Here is a 21,750-nt window from a genome sequence, read left to right as displayed (position 1 = left end):
ACTGGGATGAATACCTCATCGACCAGACAGGCAGGTGGTTCAACACCAGGGATTGAGATAGATGATTTAACATGACAGTGTCAATGTATTTCAGGATAAGGCTCAGCTGGAGAGTGGAGGAAAATAACTGAAAATGTTACTTGGGGACACATGTACTCCATCTGTGTTACTTGGGGACACATGCAGTCCCTCTGTGTTACTTGGGGACACATGCAGTCCCTCTGTGTTACTTGGGGACACATGCAGTCCCTCTGTGTTACTTGGGGACACATGAAGTTCCTCTGTGTTACTTGGGGACACATGAAGTTCCTCTGTGTTACTTGGGGACACATGCAGTCCCTCTGTGTTACTTGGGGACACATGAAGTTCCTCTGTGTTACTTGGGGAAGTTCCTCTGTGTTACACACATGAAGTTACTCTGTGTTACTTGGGGACACATGCAGTCCCTCTGTGTTACTTGGGGACACATGCAGTCCCTCTGTGTTACTTGGGGACACATGAAGTTCCTCTGTGTTACTTGGGGACACATGCAGTCCATCTGTGTTACTTGGGGATCCCTCTGTGTTACTTGGGGACACATGCAGTCCCTCTGTGTTACTTGGGGACACATGAAGTTCCTCTGTGTTACTTGGGGACACATGCAGTCCCTCTGTGTTACTTGGGGACACATGAAGTTCCTTTGTGTTACTTGGGGACACCTCTGTGTTACTTGGGGACACATGTCCCTCTGTGTTACTTGGGGACACATGAAGTTCCTTTGTGTTACTTGGGGACACATGAAGTTCCTCTGTGTTACTTGGGGACACATGTGTTACTTGGGGAGTGAAGTCCTCTGTGTTACACATGAAGTTGTGTTACTTGGGGACACATGAAGTTCCTCTGTGTTACTTGGGGAAGTTCCTCTGTGTTACTTGGGGACATGAAGTTCCCTCTGTGTTACTTGGGGACACATGAAGTTCCTCTGTGTTACTTGGGGACACATGCAGTCCCTCTGTGTTACTGAAGTGTGGGACACATGAAGTTCCTCTGTGTTACTTGGGGACACATGAAGTTCCTCTGTGTTACTTGGGGACACATGCAGTCCCTCTGTGTTACTTGGGGACACATGCAGTCCCTCTGTGTTACTTGGGGACACATGAAGTTCCTCTGTGTTACTTGGGGACACATTCCTCTGCAGTCCACACTGTGAAGTTCCTCTGTGTTACTTGGGGACACATGCAGTCCCTCTGTGTTACTTGGGGACACATGAAGTTCCTCTGTGTTACTTGGGGACACATGCAGTCCATCTGTGTTACTTGGGGACACATGAAGTTCCTCTGTGTTACTTGGGGACACATGCAGTCCCTCTGTGTTACTTGGGGACACATGAAGTTCCTCTGTGTTACTTGGGGACACATGCAGTTCCTCTGTGTTACTTGGGGACACATGAAGTTCCTTTGTTTTACTTGGGGACACATGAAGTTCCTCTGTGTTACTTGGGGACACATGAAGTTCCTCTGTGTTACTTGGGGACACATGAAGTTCCTCTGTGTTACTTGGGGACACATGCAGTCCCTCTGTGTTACTTGGGGACACATGAAGTCCCTCTGTGTTACTTGGGACACATGAAGTTCCTCTGTGTTACTTGGGGACACATGAAGTTCCCCTGTGTTACTTGGGGACACATGCAGTCAATCTGTGTTACATGGGGACACATGCAGTCCATCTGTGTTATTTGGGGACACATGCAGTCCATCTGTGTTACTTGGGGACACATGCAGTCCATCTGTGTTACTTGGGGACACATGCAGTTCCTCTGTGTTACTTGGGGACACATGCAGTCCATCTGTGTTACTTGGAGACACATGCAGTCCATCTGTGGTACTTGGGGACACATGCAGTCCATCTGTGTTACTTGGGGACACATGCAGTCCATGAAATTGCAATTTGTACAATGTACAATATGTTACGAATCGCAATTTGTGCAATACATTACGAATTTGCAGAAGGTATGATATGTTATGAATTACAATTTGTTTTGGCTAACGTTAGCCAGGGGTGGCTAGGTGCCTAACACTAATGGCAGCTAGGCTATGGGTTAAGCTATAAGGGTTAAGGTTAGGGTTAGGGGAAGGGTCAGATAACATGCTAACTAGTTGCAGAGTAACTAAAAGTAGTAAGTAGTTGCAAAGTTGCTATATCGCTAAAATGCTAAAGTTGTCCTTGATGATATTCCAACACGCAACACTTGTGTTTCTAGACATAGGTGCTAATTTGAGTGTTCCGGATTTAAGTTTACTATGTTATGTCTAGCCTATGAAACCAGTCTGTGGTCCGTAAAACGTAAACACTGCGATATTACATGGATTCCATCTACAGTGCCTTGCGAAAGTATTCGGCCCCCTTGAACTTTGCGACCTTTTGCCACATTTCAGGCTTCAAACATAAAGATATAAAACTGTATTTTTTTGTGAAGAATCAACAACAAGTGGGACACAATCTTGAAGTGGAACGACATTTATTGAATATTTCAAACTTTTTTAACAAATCAAAAACTGAAAAATTGGTCGTGCAAAATTATTCAGCCCCCTTAAGTTAATACTTTGTAGCGCCACCTTTTGCTGCGATTACAGCTGTAAGTTGCTTGGGGTATGTCTCTATCAGTTTTGCACATCGAGAGACTGAAATTTTTTCCCATTCCTCCTTGCAAAACAGCTCGAGCTCAGTGAGGTTGGATGGAGAGCATTTGTGAACAGCAGTTTTCAGTTCTTTCCACAGATTCTCGATTGGATTCAGGTCTGGACTTTGACTTGGCCATTCTAACACCTGGATATGTTTATTTTTGAACCATTCCATTGTAGATTTTGCTTTATGTTTTGGATCATTGTCTTGTTGGAAGACAAATCTCCGTCCCAGTCTCAGGTCTTTTGCAGACTCCATCAGGTTTTCTTCCAGAATGGTCCTGTATTTGGCTCCATCCATCTTCCCATCAATTTTAACCATCTTCCCTGTCCCTGCTGAAGAAAAGCAGGCCCAAACCATGATGCTGCCACCACCATGTTTGACAGTGGGGATGCTGTGTTCAGAGTGATGAGCTGTGTTGCTTTTACGCCAAACATAATGTTTTGCATTGTTGCCAAAAAGTTCAATTTTGGTTTCATCTGACCAGAGCACCTTCTTCCACATGTTTGGTGTGTCTCCCAGGTGGCTTGTGGCAAACTTTAAACAACACTTTTTATGGATATCTTTAAGAAATGGCTTTCTTCTTGCCACTCTTCCATAAAGGCCAGATTTGTGCAATATACGACTGATTGTTGTCCTATGGACAGAGTCTCCCACCTCAGCTGTGGATCTCTGCAGTTCATCCAGAGTGATCATGGGCCTCTTGGCTGCATCTCTGATCAGTCTTCTCCTTGTATGAGCTGAAAGTTTAGAGAGACGGCCAGGTCTTGGTAGATTTGCAGTGGTCTGATACTCCTTCCATTTCAATATTATCGCTTGCACAGTGCTCCTTGGGATGTTTAAAGCTTGGGAAATCTTTTTGTATCCAAATCCGGCTTTAAACTTCTTCACAAGAGTATCTCGGACCTGCCTGGTGTGTTCCTTGTTCTTCATGATGCTCTCTTTGCTTTTAACGGACCTCTGAGACTATCACAGTGCAGGTGCATTTATACGGAGACTTGATTACACACAGGTGGATTGTATTTATCATCATTAGTCATTTAGGTCAAAATTGGATCATTCAGAGATCCTCACTGAACTTCTGGAGAGAGTTTGCTGCACTGAAAGTAAAGGGGCTGAATAATTTTGCACGCCCAATTTTTCAGTTTTTGATATGTTAAAAAAGTTTGAAATATCCAATAAATGTCGTTCCACTTCATGATTGTGTCCCACTTGTTGTTGATTCTTCACAAAAAAATACAGTTTTATATCTTTATGTTTGAAGCCTGAAATGTGGCAAAAGGTCGCAAAGTTCAAGGGGGCCGAATACTTTCGCAAGGCACTGTAAATGCTACACATACAACCAGGCTAGTGTATCACCCAGTGAAACCTTATCATTTGCTATTGTTCAACTTGTGTTGACATCCCTGTTGTTTTTTTTGTGTGAAAAATCATATATCACCATTAGGAGACCATATGCTATTTGTTGACTTTTTGGGGCATGTTCAACTGTAGTAATAATGGACGGTTGGTCTGGGTAGTGTGACTAGAATCTTATCATTTTTTTCCATTGGGCGGCAGTACGTCTATCTTTAAACTTGAGAACTGCATTGCCTACCGGTCCACATAGTGACTGCGGTCTAGCGAGGGCAGGGGAATGAATCTGGTGTCTGGAAATGCACCACTAAATGCAAATTAACTGCAAGGCAAATAGTATTCAGACCTGTATTTATAGTTTCATATTTGGACTGTATGCACATCTGTTTTCTCCATCCACGGAATTTTTCCCCCGGTGCGTCTGTTGGTGCACGAGGACTCTGCGCGGGCTCTTGGATTTGGAGGACGGATCCATCAAACTCGGATTGTGAGTGTTCGCATAGCGGTACACTGAAGGAAAACCTAATCGGATGTGGTATTACAGAATACTTGTGAAATATAGCCTACATTATAGATAGCTCTCTGCCGTGCTGCAGCCTGTGAGGACCGCACGAGTTTTTGGGGTGGGAAATTGTGTGTTTCGCAGCGGAGAGGTTTGGGTGACTATTTATAACCAAGGATCGGCAGTCTGTAATGTTTGATTTTCTCCTTCATTATATGTCAACCTTTTTCTCCTATCAGGGTAGATTTCCCCACCGCCGTCGGTCTTAATGTGATTTTCAAATTGACCCTCTGCACCTTTTTTATTCGGCACTGAAAAAGCAGATGATTTGCGTATGTTCTTAGGACTAGACCCCGCTGTGGACAATTTGGCTTTTGCGTGAATGGGATATCTGTATATTAGGCATATTGTTCAACGACCTTTGTATAAGGGGACGAGGCGTGTTATTAGCATTACCCTACACCGGCATTGTGATGGTGAGCTTTTATGGTCGGAACTGACAGCGGAATAGGATCATTTTGGAAACTGCTTGTGGGTAAGTTAATATGTTTTGTTATCAGTGCAGCGATGTAAAGTTTCTTGATTCAAACATTTAAATGTACTCAATGCAACACATTGGTTCTATGGTCAGGAGGCTATTCTACCTTCTTACCATAAAAAACATTCAGTTTTTTGTGAAACCTGAATGTTATATGTAGCAATTTGAATGAGCCCCTTCCATAGTACCAGTGCCTTTAGTCCCCCGAGTGCTACACCTCGCAGCAGTTTATGCGCATTGTAAGGCATTTTCGTTTCTACATCTCGTTACGCATAGATTTGTATGCTTTGGGCGCTAGAGCACTCTTTGGGGATGTTTGAAATTGTGTAATGTTCATTGCGCATAGGCAACATTTCGATGCTTGATAAACCTACTGTAATAGGCTACATTACGCTACTTGATCAGCATACTGTCATTTATTTTAACGTTATTTATATCTGTTAAAAGTTGTAACTCAGTGAAAATAAATGTTCACTGCAGCAATGACACATTATTGCTGATAAATAGAAAGATTTTATGGCAAGAGTGAAACGATCATGTCTCTGATCATAAACGTGTGTGCGTGCATATGTGTGTGTGTGCGTACGCGTTAGTGCGTGCTTGTGTGTGTCCATGATGGAGATATATATTCTGTGAATGCTCATTATATGCAAACCGTTAGCTGTAGTTGTGTTACCTTTAATATATTTGACAAATACGATATTTCAACAGATAGGGAATTTAAGATATAGCCTGTTTAGACTATGGCGTAACGGCAGGTTGCAAAGTTGTGTGGCGCTGGAAAGATGCGTGTGTGCATCCTCAGCTGCAGATGGTGAACTAAATCCCCAAATCATTGGAAGACGCACGCGGCATTGATCTGTTCGTTCATGTGAAGTGTGCGAATAGGTCACCAGTGAATTCCACCTTGAAATGAAAGTGACAGACACATAGCTCAGTAAAATTACGATTTGGATCTTGGATTACCCACTAAACCACTAGGTTTTAGCCACTGTGCCGTCAATGCACATGGGCCGGTGAAGGGATCGTGGATGCACGGTTACACATCCCAGACCCCCAAAAAGATGACAAGTGCGACATAAGCAACATTCAAGTGCTGTTTAACCCGTGGTGCTGAAATGACAGCTCCCAGAGTCGACAGATTGAAGAGAAGAGCATTAACCTGTGGTGTAATCATTAGTCCAAACCGTTGCAAAGAGTTTGGTCTAAAGCAAGAGTTTATATTGGACAAATCCAGGCAGGTACCTCCCCGTTTCGTTCCGTTTGCTTCCGTTTGGTTCTGTTTGGTTCCTAGTGAATACACCCCTCCCTGCATGTGTAGGTTACAACACAGGTGTTTGCCTCAAGCAGACCTACTGCACCAAAACGGTCAAATTAACTTTATTTGGCTGGACATGCAATTTTTCTCTAGCTAGCCTATATCGTGTGCAGTCAAGATGTATGCCAAGTGTATATTGAAACCCTATCATCAATCCAGAACCAAGGGAGAGAAATGAAGTTGCTCAAGGCACACAGGACAAAACGATTTTCAATGCATCTCCTGCTGCTTTCACTCAATTCCTTTTGGATTGATTCAAACACAGCAACAATGTTGCAGAAGACATGCTTCTTAACCCGCTGGGCATACACTGGTTGAATAAACGTTGTTTCCAAGTCATTTCAATGAAATTACGTTGAACCAACATGGAATAGACATTTCATTGACGTCTGTGCCCAGTGGGAAGGAAGGCCCTGTGGTCAGATATTGAGTTGGCTTGAATGCTTCTCACAGTCATTGATATAGAGATTTGACAATATTGACGCTCTTCAGATTATAATGATTCATCCATTTCTATTCACAATGTGATGCAGGTCATGGTCCAGCATTAGGTGCATTTTGTTACATTAACACGCACATCATTCAAATATAATGTGATTTTTTTAATACTGTATGTCCAGTAATGACACAATAAGCATTCAAATGTTTGATTTGAAGGACCACAAGACAGCACCGGAGATTTCCGGGCTCATTATGACATTGCACTCATGCATTCTGGTTAGCATCTGCATATGTTCAGGGGAATCATCATAACTACTGATCTCCTCCTTGATTGATACTTTTCATTTTCAAGGAGCTGTAACCGAGGCTCCTCCCCCAACCTGCAGTCAAGTGGCAGAGAGAGAGAGAGTCAAAGGCTTTCAAATGATGGAGTTCATTAATGTTGTGGGAAATAAGAGTGTCTGGCTATGGAACATTGGCTCAGTGCTGAGGAGTGATTGGAACAATTGGTTAGGATTTGTGAGGGAGGCACTGACTGAAGGGGCGCCTTTATCGTTATTATTAGATTACATTAATAAGACTCTGATGGAAATGAAAGAACACTGGCTTTGAGTTGAGAAGGAATGAGAGAAGGAGAGAGAGAAGGGGGAGAAAGAGGGAGCTAGGGAGGGTGAGAGATGGAGGGATTGAGAGGAGGGATGGAGATAGAGAGAAAGAAAGAATGTGAGAAAAGAGAGAGTAAGGGAGAGAGCAGGATGGAGAGGGAGGGAGAGAGAGAGAGAGGGAGAGAGTGATGGAGTGATGGAGAGAGAGAAACCATACAAATTGTCACCATGTCATTGGATTTAGGTTAACAATTGGGTAAAAAAATCCCTTAAGGCAAATCCAAGCAGTTTTCCAAATTGTTTCAATATTTTCTTTGGATTAAATTACTTGTAAACTATTTTGATTCAACCTGTCTTTGCACAGTGGGTTGTAAGCCTATAGAATACGCATTGTAAGCCAATAAATACACTATTCACTGTAGGTATAAAATGGGGATGTGGACACCCCTTATGTGGACACCCCTTAACATTTGTGGATTTGTCTTTTTCAGCCACACCCGTTGCTGACAGGTGTATAAAATTGAGCACACAGCCATGCAATCTCCATAGATAAACATTGGCAGTAGAATGGTCTCACTGAAGAGTTGTGACTTTCAACTTGACTTCCAACAAAACAATTAGTCAAATTTCTGCCCTGTTATAGCTGCCCCAGTCAACTGTAAGGGCTGTTATTGTGAAGTGGAAACGTCTATGAGCAACAACGGCTCAGCCGCAAAGTGGTAGGCTACACATGCTCACAGAACGGGAGCGTCGTCCTTGGTTGCAACACTCACTACCGAGATCCAAACTGCCTCTGGAAGCAACGTAAGCATAATAACTGTTTGTCGGGAGCTTCATTAAAATGGGTTTCCATGGCCGAGCAAGCCTAAGATCACCATGCGCAAAGCCAAGTGTAGGCTGGAGTGGTGTAAAGCTTGTCGAAATCTTGCAATGACATTCTAGACTATTCTGTGCTTCCAACATTGTGGCAACAGTTTGGGGAAGGCCCTTTCCTGTTTCAGCATGACAATGCCCCCATGCACAACGCGAGGTCCATACAGAAATGGTTTATCGAGATCGGTGTGGAAGAACTTAACTGGCCTGCAAAGATCCCTGATCTCAAGCCCATCGAACACTTTTGGGATGAATTGGAATGCCGACTGTGAGCCAGTCCTAATTATCACCTCACTAATGCTTTTGTGGCTGAGTGGAAGCAAGTCCCCTCAGCAATGTTCCAACATCAAGTGGAAAGCCTTCCCAAAAGAAATCTTGAAAGAAATCCAATTCCCTAGATGAGTTTTCAGCCTATTTTCCGCCCAAGTATTTTTTTTAAATCCTAGATCCACATTAAAGCAATCAGAGGCTATTGATCTGACACTGAGCTATTTATTTTCGCTGGCAGCATTCTCTCCATGTTTGATAGATCAGGTAGATTACTAGATGTCCAAGCGTCAGTCACTAAGCTCATAGAACATCTAAGACAAGGCAGCTGTATGAATACAAAGTCACTGTTTCAGCCTGTCTGTACTGTCACATTCATGCAGCTACAAGTCATTAGAAACATCTTTCTGAGTAGCAGAGAGGGAACTAAAAGGAACCCTTGGAAATGGAAATCATCTGAACTGACTTTGTTGGAGGGATGTAGTCTCTATCAAAACACTTGTGCTTCAAAATAGGCCCCTCTTTACAACTGTGGCCCTACAGCTCTCCACTGCTCTTCTCAAAGCCCTCTGTCAGATTATCATTCAGTGGAGGCCAACAGCAAAACACATTTTCTCTCTTATTTCTTCAGGCGATCTCAGATCGAGAGAAAAAATACCATCCCTCTACAGAAATGAAGCTATCCAAGCTTCTATCTATCTGTCAAGTAGGCAGTGTGAGTGTATGGTACACATCCAACCATGGAATCAGTGGCTTGACTTTATTTAGCCTTTGAGTGTTTTGGCAGCCCTATCATAACAGAGACAAGCTAATGTAGCTACATGAAAGCCGTAATGGAATCGTTTTCCAACTGTCTGTTTATATTGTAGCTCAGGAAACATATGGGGAACCTCCCAGAGGAACTGCTAGAAGATGAAAAACTGGTCAATTGTTTCACACACTGAAATAAAGATTGAAGCGATGAAACTGTAGTCCCACTCTCCACAGATTAAATTGCATTCTAAGGTGTAATAAAAAAAAATCCTTCCTTCTATCTATTTTTTTGAAAGCTTGAGGCAAGGAAAATAAAAAGCTGATGGTTTGTCAGTGATAGAATGTGCAGTCTAGGAGCTGGCCTGGATGATGGACTTATCATGTTCACCCTTTTTCCCCAAAGCTGTTTCCCTGCAATGTTTGCATGTGATCCTAAAGGAGCCTAGACTGCTTAGAGGATGAAGTCGATGTGTTTTAGATATTTGGGAGGTAGATGTGTGAAAGGAGATGGAAAGTGTCACGCAAGTAAAAAGCAAAATGGGCAATTTTTCCTTCAATTTCTCCCTTCTCCATTCGGAGCTCTGCTGGCCCATTCATGATGACTCCGGAGTGACACACAGCGCATTGCCACAGAGATAAACCTTCCCTTACAAACTTCCTGCGTTTAAAAAGAACAAAGACCTTGGATATGTTGTGCTGCCAGCTGAATGTCTCTCCAATACAGGAAGTAGAAGACAACATGCACCGACTCAGTGTTCCTGACCAATGATATATCCTCAAGAGAGAAGTCCAATTTCACAGAGAGCACAGAAACATGCCGTTTCTTAAGACTCCTCATTCACAACACTGTTTTGTTAATTTCATGTATTTTTCATCCTCGACTAGTCAATGACAAAGGGGAACACATTATTGTAGTTGTGTTGCTAAACAAACACCAGAGCTGTGGTCTGGATGTGAATGTCGTATTATTTATGGGCCCTGTTTATTTCCCAGAATGCTGCTGCTGTGTCAACTGCGAATTCGACTGCGAAGCCGTTCCTTGGCGAGAGCCAGCGTTCTCCATGAGCCCTCCACATATCCCCACCAACCCCAGCAAGAGTGGCCCTCAATAGGCCCTGATTTATTGGCCCACTTTATTAGAAGGTCCTGGGGAGTCGGCTCTCCTTGTCCTCCAATATTAAATCCCGCCTTCCTCACATGGAGTGTTTTTTCCCACAATGTTTGTCAATGCAGTAAATGTGTGTTGTTCCTGTCATGCTCTCCATGGTAGCTAGACCCCTCCCTTCCAATCCTCCTTATCCTATCAGTTTAGTCTTGATTGCTGGTGCTGGCTCCATTTCAGGACAGGGGGCCACTCAGTGATGATACAATCAGAGCAGCAAATAGTAGGCAGAGGGGTACTGATAGGAAGGAGGGAGCGATGGAGGGAGAGAGGGAGGCATGGAGAGGGATAGAGAGAGAGAGAGAGAGAGAGAGAGAGAGAGAGAGAGAGAGAGAGAGAGAGAGAGAGAGAGAGAGAGAAAGGGGGGCAGGGAGAGCGGGAGAGAGAGAGGGGGGGGTCGAGAGAGAGGGGGGCAGGGAGAGCGGGAGAGAGAGAGAGAGAGGGAAAGGGAGCGGGAGAGAGAAAGGAAGGGATAGAAAGAGAGAGAGAAAAGGAGAGAGAGAGAGAGAGAGAGAGAGAGAGAGAGGAGGGAAAGGGAGCGGGAGAGAGAAAGGAAGGGATAGAAAGAGAGAGAGAGAGAGAGAGAGAGGGAAAGGGAGCGGGAGAGAGAAAGGAAGGGATAGAAAGAGAGAGAGAAAAGGAGAGAGAGAGAGAGAGGGAGAGGGAGGGATCGAGAGAGCGAGCGAGAACAAGAGAGAGGGAGAGAGAGGAGACATGCCGGTCTGCAAATTCAGGTCTATAGTAACTCCAACACAGTTTTCCCTCCCCTCTCTCTGGCTCTTTCAGCCGCAACACTTGTCTGGTTCTTCGGGTTGACTTTTCAGCAGACAAATTGACCTTTTTTTGCCTTGGGTTCTTACTGTGTCTTTTCCCTCTGTTTTCTATCTAGCGAGCCATTGAACCGGTTGTTAGGTGGCTGGTCTGCTGGAGTTCTAGTTCCGTGTTCCGCTCCCCCCGGGGCTATACCCTCTGAGACCCTCGTGACGCCCTTGTGGTTCTACAGTGTTTTGGCTTATTAAATGTGAACGTGAGGGCAGTGGTTCAATAAGCCTCCAGGTTCAGGCATGCTTATCTTCATCCAGTTGAGGGAATGGGGGAATTGTTGCATGTGTGTATGTTGAGTAACAACCCTCCATTTATGTTTACATGTTAATAATGAAGACCAGTGAGTCCACTTTCCAGCCATGCTCAGAGGAAGCTGGGATTCTACCATGGGAAGCCTCACAATGTTACAGGATTATGTAATGCATATATGTTGGTATCATTCAACAGAAAAGTCATCTGACAATAGAAATGAGCTTTAGGAGCTATTGTACTCCTAGGAATGGGACCTATTCCTTTGCTGTCGTACTGTTGCCAGCCAATTTGACAATTCACCGCCTCTCGCCCTATCCCTCCTCCCACCACCCTAACACATGCAATCTACTGCAGTCATCAGTGTGCATATCCTTTGGAATAACAGTAGTAGAAGTCTGTTTCACAGTTCACCAGCTGCTGTGTTTCAGTTTCATCCCCAGCAGATTGAGTTGATCCTACTGATGGATGATGGAGCAGTATACCAGCTCTAGAAGACAGCCTTGCATCAATCATCCTGGCTTCCAGCTACTTCCTCCTTGGCCCTCGTCCCACCTACCTGCCTGCCTGTCAGCCATACCCCCCCTCTCTCCTTTAATGAGTGGAGTGGAGGGGTGGGTGTCTCCTCCCAACTAGATTGGCCCTCAGTAGGGAACAGTGTCAAGTCCCATTTGAGTGGGATGATTGGATCTGAAGAGGTTTCTCTTGGTGTGGTGTAGTGGATGCAGGGGACTTTGGATGACGGGATAAAACTGCTGCTGGATGGGTTGGTCTCTCTCCTTTTCTAGAAAAGTTTGCAGAACTCTGGAGAAATGAAGTGCTCTTGTACCCTATAATATCTTTCTTTGTACTGTTGACGGATCTCAGTGGAAGGGATCTTATACAATATACTATATTTATTTGTACTGGTGAGATGAAGTTATCTTATACAATATGAGAAATAAAGTTATCTTATACAATATCATAGCTTTCTTTATACTGTTGACACACCTCAAGATAAATTAAGTTCTCTTATACAGTATGATATCTTGAGCTGTTGACAGAACTCAAGATAAATGAAGTTCTCTCATACAGTATAATATTTTTGTGCCGTTGACCGAGCTCAAGAGAAATAAAGTTCTCTCATACAGTATAATATCTTGGTACTGTTCACAGATCTCTGGAGACATGAAGTTATCTTATACAATATAATATCTGTCATGTACTGTTGACAGAACTCTGGAGAAATGAAGTTCTCTTAAACAATATAATACATTTCAATGTACTGTTGACAGAACTCTTGTAACGGCTTTCGTCTGGTGGAAGAGAAGCGGACCAAAATGCAGCGTGGTGGTTATTTATGTTCTTTAATAAATGACTCGACATGAAATATCTAAACAAAACAATAAACGACCGTGAAAACCTATACAGCCTATCTGGTAAACATAGAGACAGGAACAATCACCCACGAAACACTCAAAGAATATGGCTGCCTAAATATGGTTCCCAATCAGAGACAATGATAAACACCTGCCTCTGATTGAGAACCACTCCAGACAGCCATAGACTATGCTAGATAACCCCACTAAACCACACACCCAATACCTAACAAAACCCCAAGACAAAACACACCAAAATAAACCCATGTCACACCCTGGCCTGACCAAATAAATAAAGACAAACACAATATATTACGACCAGGGCGTGACAACTCTGGAGAATTGAAGTTCTCTTATACAATATAATATCTTTCTATATACTTTGCTCATAGACAATTCTATATGAATCAACATACTTGTTTAGTGTGGTGAGCGCTCTTGTAGCAGGTTAAAGTTTATGGAAACTGTGATTTTGGGGTTGTAAACTATGTCTGAACAGCTCTGTCATTTCCATCTCAATGGGTTGAGCTGAGTCTTGCTCAGCAAGGGGAAAGAATGGGCCATAAAGCCTAATGCGTTGCCTGAATAATGCAGGTGTGCAATTTCAATAGTGGGGCAGCGAGCGAGCGGTCTGAGCTGTACTGTGTGTTTGGAGGAGAGATTTGAGATGGATGGCTTATCTTTTATTAAACATGCGGTCGGTGTGGAGGGGAGGCTACAGTACTGACAGAAGCTCTGCTCTCCTCTCGCTCCTCCTCTTCTCCTCCTGGGGATGATTTATCCCTCCTCCCTTCCCTCCCTCTTGTCCTCAGCAGCCTCCGTTTTCATCCTCAGGACGGGGCTACAGCCGGGCTCTCCCCTGGACCCCTGAGCCCCCTCCGCCGCCACGGCCTATCCAATAAGAAGGCTTCATTAGTTTTATCTTTATTTCCCTGCTGCTCGGCTACGGCTGGGCCGAGCTGGGACACAGAGGGCGTTAGCAGGCAGGTCGGGGATCTGAGGGGGATTGAACAGGACTCCTCCTGGTCCGGTTTTCGCAGGTTTTATTGAGCTGAAACGATTGGTAGAGCAGAGCAGAGAAGTAGCAGAGGTTGATAAGGATGGGGGGGGGGTGAATCTGTAGTGAATTGGATTTCAAATTAGGTCTATGTGGTGCGTGTGCTGTGTTGTTGATGATGTACAGCTGTCTTCTGTCACCTCCAAAGTGAATATCGGTACTGACGGTGCACTGCTTCCTTCCTGGAAGCTTTTTGGAGAGGTGAGTTTGTGGCTTGTAATGCTTGAGATCTAGTATCATTGCCATGCATTTAATCACTGTAGCGTTGAGGTACATTATGAAATTAAAACTTCATCCATGTTGACTTTAAAAGCTTCAGCTTGAACCAAGGAAAATTACAACCGCTAAGGGCAATGAATTGCCAATGATTAAGGGTATATAAAACGTTGTTTTAGACTTGGCTGAAACAGCAGAGAGTAAGTCTTGTTCTTGTCAGATGGGAACGAGGGACTTGTTACAGACATCACTCTCACTGTTATTTCATAAGTGGACAAATCGGGTCAGATTGCTCTGTGTCTTTTCCCCACAAGAGAAAATAGCAAGCTGCCTGTAAATTGTTCTCTCCCCATTCTCTCTGTGATTCACTCAAAATAAAGTCTCCCTCTGTCCTGCCCACGTGACCAGCAGTTCTCATATTGTCAGAATACAGGCCTTCACCTCTGCATCAAGTCTATTTAATTGGACATCCACATCCCTATTATGGAAAGCAGCAATAGTACTCCTTGCCTGGCACACAACGCGCTTATGGGAAATGAAGTCCTTATTGCCTCATGAGGTGGCCATTTTGGGGTCCACTCCACTGATTGTGTCACACAGGACTTCTCTAGGGGATTCATCTAAATAAGCTGAGGGGCCATTTATTGGAAGCTGTAGCAGGTGGTGTGAGAACAGTGCTCTGCACCTCCTGCTTATTAACCCTGAACCCCAATGGCCGGGAGACTTGAGCCCACTGGCTCACAGTTGCATCCCTTTCTCTGGCGTCACAGAAGAATACAAATGATGCAAATCATTCACCAACTAGAACTCTTTTACCCTCTCTGCATGATTCAAAAGGAGAGAGAGTGGAAGTGGAAACAAGTATATCATTTTCATTTTTGACACCATGTAGAAGGTATTTGGCTGTGATTTTTAAATTGGTTAACTTGACTCTATTAGAACACGTCGCTCATAGAAGTGGTAGCAAAAAGGTGTTATTTCACATTTTTCAGGTAAAATACAATACCTTGCACCTCATGAGAAATTTCAATCTCAAGTATTGACCCACCTGTGGTGCCTTCACTTTCTGCAAAGGATTCAAGTTTTCACAAGGTGTCACACTAGTTACGTGCAGTGGTAGAGAATGACAGCAGCCACAAAGAGGCATTGTACTCTATTTCATGCTGTTTCGTGCTGTTTCCGGTCCACAGTGGGACTGGAAGCCCTGGAACCTACACTATAACAGCATGCACAGCTTTTCAGGTCCACAGTGGGACTGGAAGCCCTGGGACCTACACTATAACAGCATGCACAGCTTTTCAGGTCCACAGTGGGACTGGAAGCCCTGGAACCTACACTATAACAGCATGCACAGCTTTTCAGGTCCACAGTGGGACTGGAAGCCCTGGGACCTACACTATAACAGCATGCACAGCTTTTCAGGTCCACAGTGGGACTGGAAGCCCTGGGACCTACACTATAACAGCATGCACAGCTTTTCAGGTCCACAGTGGGACTGGAAGCCCTGGGACCTACACTATAACAGCATGCACAGCTTTTCAGGTCCACAGTGGGACTGGAAGCCCTGGGACCTACACTATAACAGCATGCACAGCTTTTCAGGTCCACAGTCCAGCTGATTTCACTCCTGGGGTCTGATTTCTAAATGGGAACCCAGGTGTGTGCACTGCCCAGCCAATCAGTGATATTCATCAATGCATTTAATAACAGATTCACTACATGGAACAACAAATGTTTTTGAGAACACCGATTTTCAGGATGTCTCATGGTCTGACAAACACCACTCTATAGCTCTGCCACCTTTCACTGCACCTTTCTCACTCTCTCTCTCTCTCTCTCTCTCTCTCTCTCTCTCTCTCTCTCTCTCTCTCTCTCTCCCCCTCCCTCTCTCTCTCTCTCTCACTCTTCTCCTCTCCTCTCTCTCTTCTCCTCTCTCTCTCTCTCTCTCTCTCTCTCTCTCTCTCTCCTCTCCCCCCTATCTCTCTCTCCTCTCCTCTCTCTCTCTCTCTCTCCCCCTCTCCCTCTCTCTCTCTCTCTCTCCCTCCTCTCCCTATCTCTCTCACTCTCTCTCTCTCTCTCTCCTCTCTCTCTCTCTCTCTCTCTCTCTCTCTCTCTCTCTCTCTCTCTCTCCCCTCTCCCTCCCCTCCCTCTCTCTCTCCTCCTCTCTCCTCTCTCTCTCTCTCTCTCTCTCTCTCTCTCTCTCTCTCCCCTATCTCTCTCACCCTCCCCCTCTCTCTCTCACTCTTCTCTCTCTCTCTCTCTCTCTCTCTCTCTCTCTCTCTCTCTCTCTCTCTCTCTCCCCCCCTCCCCCTATCTCTCTCACTCTTCTCCTCTCCTCTCTCTCTTCTCCTCTCTCTCTCTCCTCTCTCTTCCTCTCTCTCGCTCTCTTCTCATCTCTCTTCTCTCTCTCTCTTCTCTTTTCTCTCTCTCTCTCTCTCTCTTCTCCCCTTTCTCTCTCTCGTCTCCTCTCTCTCTATCTCTCTTCTCTCCTGGCATGGCACCTGATATCTCCACCTGAATCTTTTCCATATACTCTACTCCTTACTGTATCAGCAGTATGGTGGTGGATGGGGGGATCAGATCATCTGAAATGGAATAATTTGAGTTGCAAAATTCGGGGAACGTTCAATAAATTCTCTGGTTTTCACGAAATCCCAGTTGGAGGATCCCCAGAATCAGGCGGGGAATAAGCAGGAAATATGGTATCCTCCAACCAGGATATCTAGAAACCAGGGAATTTATTGAACGCTGCAAGAATTTTGCAGCCCTAGGAATAATTATGTGTGTACAGCTGGGCTTTATGTGTGTGGATGTAGGTGTGTGGATGTAGGTGTGTGGATGTACGTGTGTGGATGTACGTGTGTGGATGTAGGTGTGTGGATGTAGGTGTGTGGATGTTAGGTGTGTGGTGTGGATGGTGTGTGGATCCTAGGTCTCTCTGTGTGGATGTACGTGTGTGTATGTATGTAGGTGTGGATGGGATGTATATGTACGTGTGTAATGTATGGATGTGTGACTGTGGATGTACTGTGTGGATGTAGGTCTGTACGTCTCTCCTGGCATGGCACCTGATATCTCCACCTGAATCTTTTCCATATACTACTGTGTGGACTCCTTACTGTATCAGCATGTATGGTGGATGGATGTAGGGGGATGTAGATCATCTGAAATGGAATAATTTGAGTTGCAAAAGGTGTGTGGATGTAATGTAGGTTCAATAAATTCTCTGTAGTTTTCACGTGTGTGGATGAAATCCCAGTTGGAGGATCCCCATGAATGTGGATGTACATGGGTGTGGGATGTATATGTAGCAGGTGTGTGGAAATATGGTATCCTCCATGTACCAGGATATCTGTGTGGATGAATGTACGTGTGTGGATGTACAGGGTGTGTGAATTTATTGAACGCTGTGTGGATGTACAAGAATTTTGCAGCCCGTATGGATGTATATGTATGTGTGGATGTAGTGTATGTACATGCTGGGGATGTACTTTATGTAGTGTGTGATGTAGGTGTGTGGATGTAGGTGTGTGGATGTACGTGTGTGGATGTAGTGTGTGGATGTGGATGTACGTGTGTGGATGTAGGTGTGTGGATGTAGGTGTGTGTACGATGTAGGTGTGTGGATGTGGATGTAGTGTGTGGATGTAGGTGTGTGGATGTAGGTGTGTGGATGTAGGTGTGTGATGTAGGTGTGTGGATGTACGTGTGTGGATGTAGGTGTGTGGATGTAGGTGTGTGGATGTAGGTGTGTGGATGTACGTGTGTGGATGTACGTGTGTGGATGTACGTGTGTGGATGTAGGTGTGTGGATGTAGGTGTGTGGATGTACGTGTGTGGATGTAGGTGTGTGGATGTAGGTGTGTGGATGTACGTGTGTGTAGATGTATGGTGTGTGGATGTACGTGTGTGGATGTAGGTGTGGATGGGTGTGTGGATGTAGGTGTGTGGATGTAGGTGTGTGGATGTAGGTGTGTGGATGTAGGTGTGTGGATGTACGTGTGTGGATGTGTGTGGAGGTGTGTGGATGTAGGTGTGTAGGATGTACGTGTGTGGATGTAGGTGTGTGGATGTAGTGGATGTACGTGTGTGGATGTAGGTGTGTGGATGTAGGTGTGTGGATGTGGATGTAGGTGTGTGGATGTAGGTGTGTGGATGTAGTGTGTGGATGTAGGTGTGTGGATGTACGTGTGTGGATGTAGTGTGGATGTGGTGGATGTAGGTGTGTGGATGTAGTGTGTGTGATGTGTGGTGTGTGGATGTATGTAGGTGTGTGGATGTAGGTGGATGTAGGTGATGTAGGTGTGTGGATGTAGGTGTGTGGATGTACGTGTGTGGATGTAGGTGTGTGGATGTAGGTGTGTGGATGTAGGTGTGTGGATGTAGGTGTGTGGATGTAGGTGTGTGGATGTACGTGTGTGGATGTACGTGTGTGGATGTAGGTGTGTGGATGTAGGTGTGTGGATGTAGGTGTGTGGATGTAGGTGTGTGGATGTACGTGTGTGGATGTAGGTGTGTGGATGTACGTGTGTGGATGTAGGTGTGTGGATGTAGGTGTGTGGAGGGTATAAGTGATTGCAACTGTTTCTCACAAATAGAAATGTTAATAACTTGCAAAGGCAGCAGGCAGATAAGGTTTTTTCCTCTGCTCCTCTACAGAGAGAGGGGGACGAGGATGAGGAGATGGTGAAAAGAGGATGGGAGGGAGGAGAGAGGGAGGGGCTGTTGGAAGACACATTATTCTGTGCTGGTGCTCCTCTAGTAAGAGCCACTAGTGAGAAAGGGCCCTTCTCTGGCAGAACCTTCAAGACAGTAATTGAATTTGGTTGAATCCAGCGGGGGATAAATACTGGGACTAATAAGACAGGGACGAATAGACAGGGACTAATAGACAGGGACTAATAGACAGGGACGAATAGACAGGGACTAATAGACAGGGACTAATAGACAGGGACTAATAGACAGGGACTAATAGACAGGGACTAAGAGACAGGGACTAATAGACAGGGACTAATAGACAGGGACTAATAGACAGGGACTAAGGACAGGGACTAATAGACAGGGACTAAGACTAATAGACAGGGACTAAGAGACAGGGACTAATAGACAGGGACTAATAGACAGGGACTAAGAGACAGGGACTAATAGACAGGGACTAATAGACAGGGACTAAGAGACAGGGACTAATAGACAGGACTAATAGACAGGGACTAATAGACAGGGACTAAGAGACAGGGACTAATAGACAGGGACTAATAGACAGGGACGAATAGACAGGGACTAATAGACAGGGACTAATAGACAGGGACTAATAGACAGGGACTAAGAGACAGGGACTAATAGACAGGGACTAATAGACAGGGACTAAGAGACAGGGACTAATAGACAGGGACTAATAGACAGGGACTAATAGACAGGGACTAATAGACAGGGACTAATAGACAGGGACTAAGGACAGGGACTAATAGACAGGGACTAAGAGACAGGGACTAAGAGAGACAGGGACTAATAGACAGGGACTAATAGACAGGGACTAAGAGACAGGGACTAATAGACAGGGACTAATAGACAGGGACTAAGACAGGGACTAATAGACAGGGACTAAGAGACAGGGACTAATAGACAGGGACTAATAGACAGGGACTAATAGACAGGGACTAAGAGACAGGGACTAATAGACAGGGACTAATAGACAGGGACTAAGAGACAGGGACTAATAGACAGGGACTAATAGACAGGGACTAATAGACAGGGACTAAGAGACAGGGACTAATAGACAGGGACTAATAGATAAGGACTAATAGACAGGGACTAAGAGACAGGGACTAATAGACAGGGACTAAGAGACAAGGATGTAGGGGGGTGAGGAAAAACAACTGGACAGCAACTGCAGTCGACAGTAGATTCTATGGAGCTTCCTCCTTTTGCAGACCCTGCTAATTCAATGGTTATGGACCATCAGTGACTTGCTTGTTTGTTTACATCATCGCTGCAGCAGGGGGTAGTCGGCTACACTGCACTACAACAGGGAGCTCATGTCAATTCTCATGCTCCCCTCCCACACTGTGGGCTGTGTAAATAGTTAGCACTTGATTCTCTCCTCTCAGTATTGGGGAAAACACACTGAAATAACAAGAGGTTGATATTCACACATTAACCAGGATCCACTTGAAATCACTGATTATGAGAATGATGTTTTATACAAACATGAGTAGCACTTAATTTTACGGCACATAGTTTCCCAGCTGTTTACAAAGCAATGTCATGGTAAATGGTCATTACACAGTAATAACCTAGGAATGACTGTTTTAGCGACCTATTCACATTTCAACAGACCTATCTGTGTATCACGGAACAACTACATATCTGCCTTGCATTTTCAATCCAAACCACTGCTACAGTAGTGAGCTTGCAGTTCTAGGAACATATTATGGTAATATTTTGAATTCTGTCTGTTTAATCCTATAATCCCTTATTTATTCTGTTTTTGATATACTCTGGACTATGATCAGTCTGCTACAATACCACCTGCAGACGACTTGTTAGCTCATCAGTAACGATGCACTGAGGTAGACAAATAAGTCTCTATTGTTATTCAGGGTTATTATTCAATACCACCTGCAGACGACTTGTTAGCTCATCAGTAACGATGCACTGAGGTAGACAAATAAGTCTCTATTGTTATTCAGGGTTATTATTCAATACCACCTGCAGATTGAGCTTCAGTTAGCTCATCAGTAATTCAATACCACCTGATGCACTCATCAGAGGTAGACAAATAAGTCTCTATTGTTATTCAGGGTTATTATTCAATACCACCTGCAGATGACTTGTTAGCTCATCAGTAACGATGCACTGAGGTAGACAAATAAGTCTCTATTGTTATTCAGGGTTATTATTCAATACCACCTGCAGATGACTTGTTAGCTCATCAGTAACGATGCACTGAGGTAGACAAATAAGTCTCTATTGTTATTCAGGGTTATTATTCAATACCACCTGCAGATGACTTGTTAGCTCATCAGTAACGATGCACTGAGGTAGACAAATAAGTCTCTATTGTTATTCAGGGTTATTATTCAATACCACCTGCAGATGACTTGTTAGCTCATCAGTAACGATGCACTGAGGTAGACAAATAAGTCTCTATTGTTATTCAGGGTTATTATTCAATACCACCTGCAGATGACTTGTTAGCTCATCAGTAACGATGCACTGAGGTAGACAAATAAGTCTCTATTGTTATTCAGGGTTATTATTCAATACCACCTGCAGATGACTTGTTAGCTCATCAGTAACGATGCACTGAGGTAGACAAATAAGTCTCTATTGTTATTCAGGGTTATTATTCAATACCACCTGCAGACGACTTGTTAGCTCATCAGTAACGATGCACTGAGGTAGACAAATAAGTCTCTATTGTTATTCAGGGTTATTATTCAATACCACCTGCAGACGACTTGTTAGCTCATCAGTAACGATGCACTGAGGTAGACAAATAAGTCTCTATTGTTATTCAGGGTTATTATTCAATACCACCTGCATACCACCTGCAGACGACTTGTTAGC

At 44.4% G+C, this 21,750-nt stretch overlaps 1 protein-coding gene across 3 annotated transcripts in view; it reads left to right on the top strand.

Annotated features, from left to right (window-relative positions):
• Positions 1-4,279: 4,279 nt before the first annotated feature.
• LOC135542791 (interleukin-1 receptor accessory protein-like 1-B) overlaps positions 4,280-21,750 on the top strand; it is a 462,236-nt gene continuing 444,765 nt past the window's right edge. The window contains exon 1 of one of the 3 annotated variants that reach the window (XM_064969989.1): positions 4,280-4,504. The gene's annotated coding sequence lies outside the window, so the exon portion shown is untranslated. Of the gene's footprint in view, positions 4,505-4,668; positions 5,055-21,750 lie in introns of those variants that run through there. The other 2 variants (XM_064969990.1, XM_064969988.1) reach the window with 2 other exon arrangements.

This window comes from Oncorhynchus masou, chromosome 6, assembly GCF_036934945.1.
Source record: "Oncorhynchus masou masou isolate Uvic2021 chromosome 6, UVic_Omas_1.1, whole genome shotgun sequence".
Classification (NCBI taxonomy): domain Eukaryota; kingdom Metazoa; phylum Chordata; class Actinopteri; order Salmoniformes; family Salmonidae; genus Oncorhynchus; species Oncorhynchus masou.
This window is presented reverse-complemented; position numbering and strand designations above follow the sequence as displayed.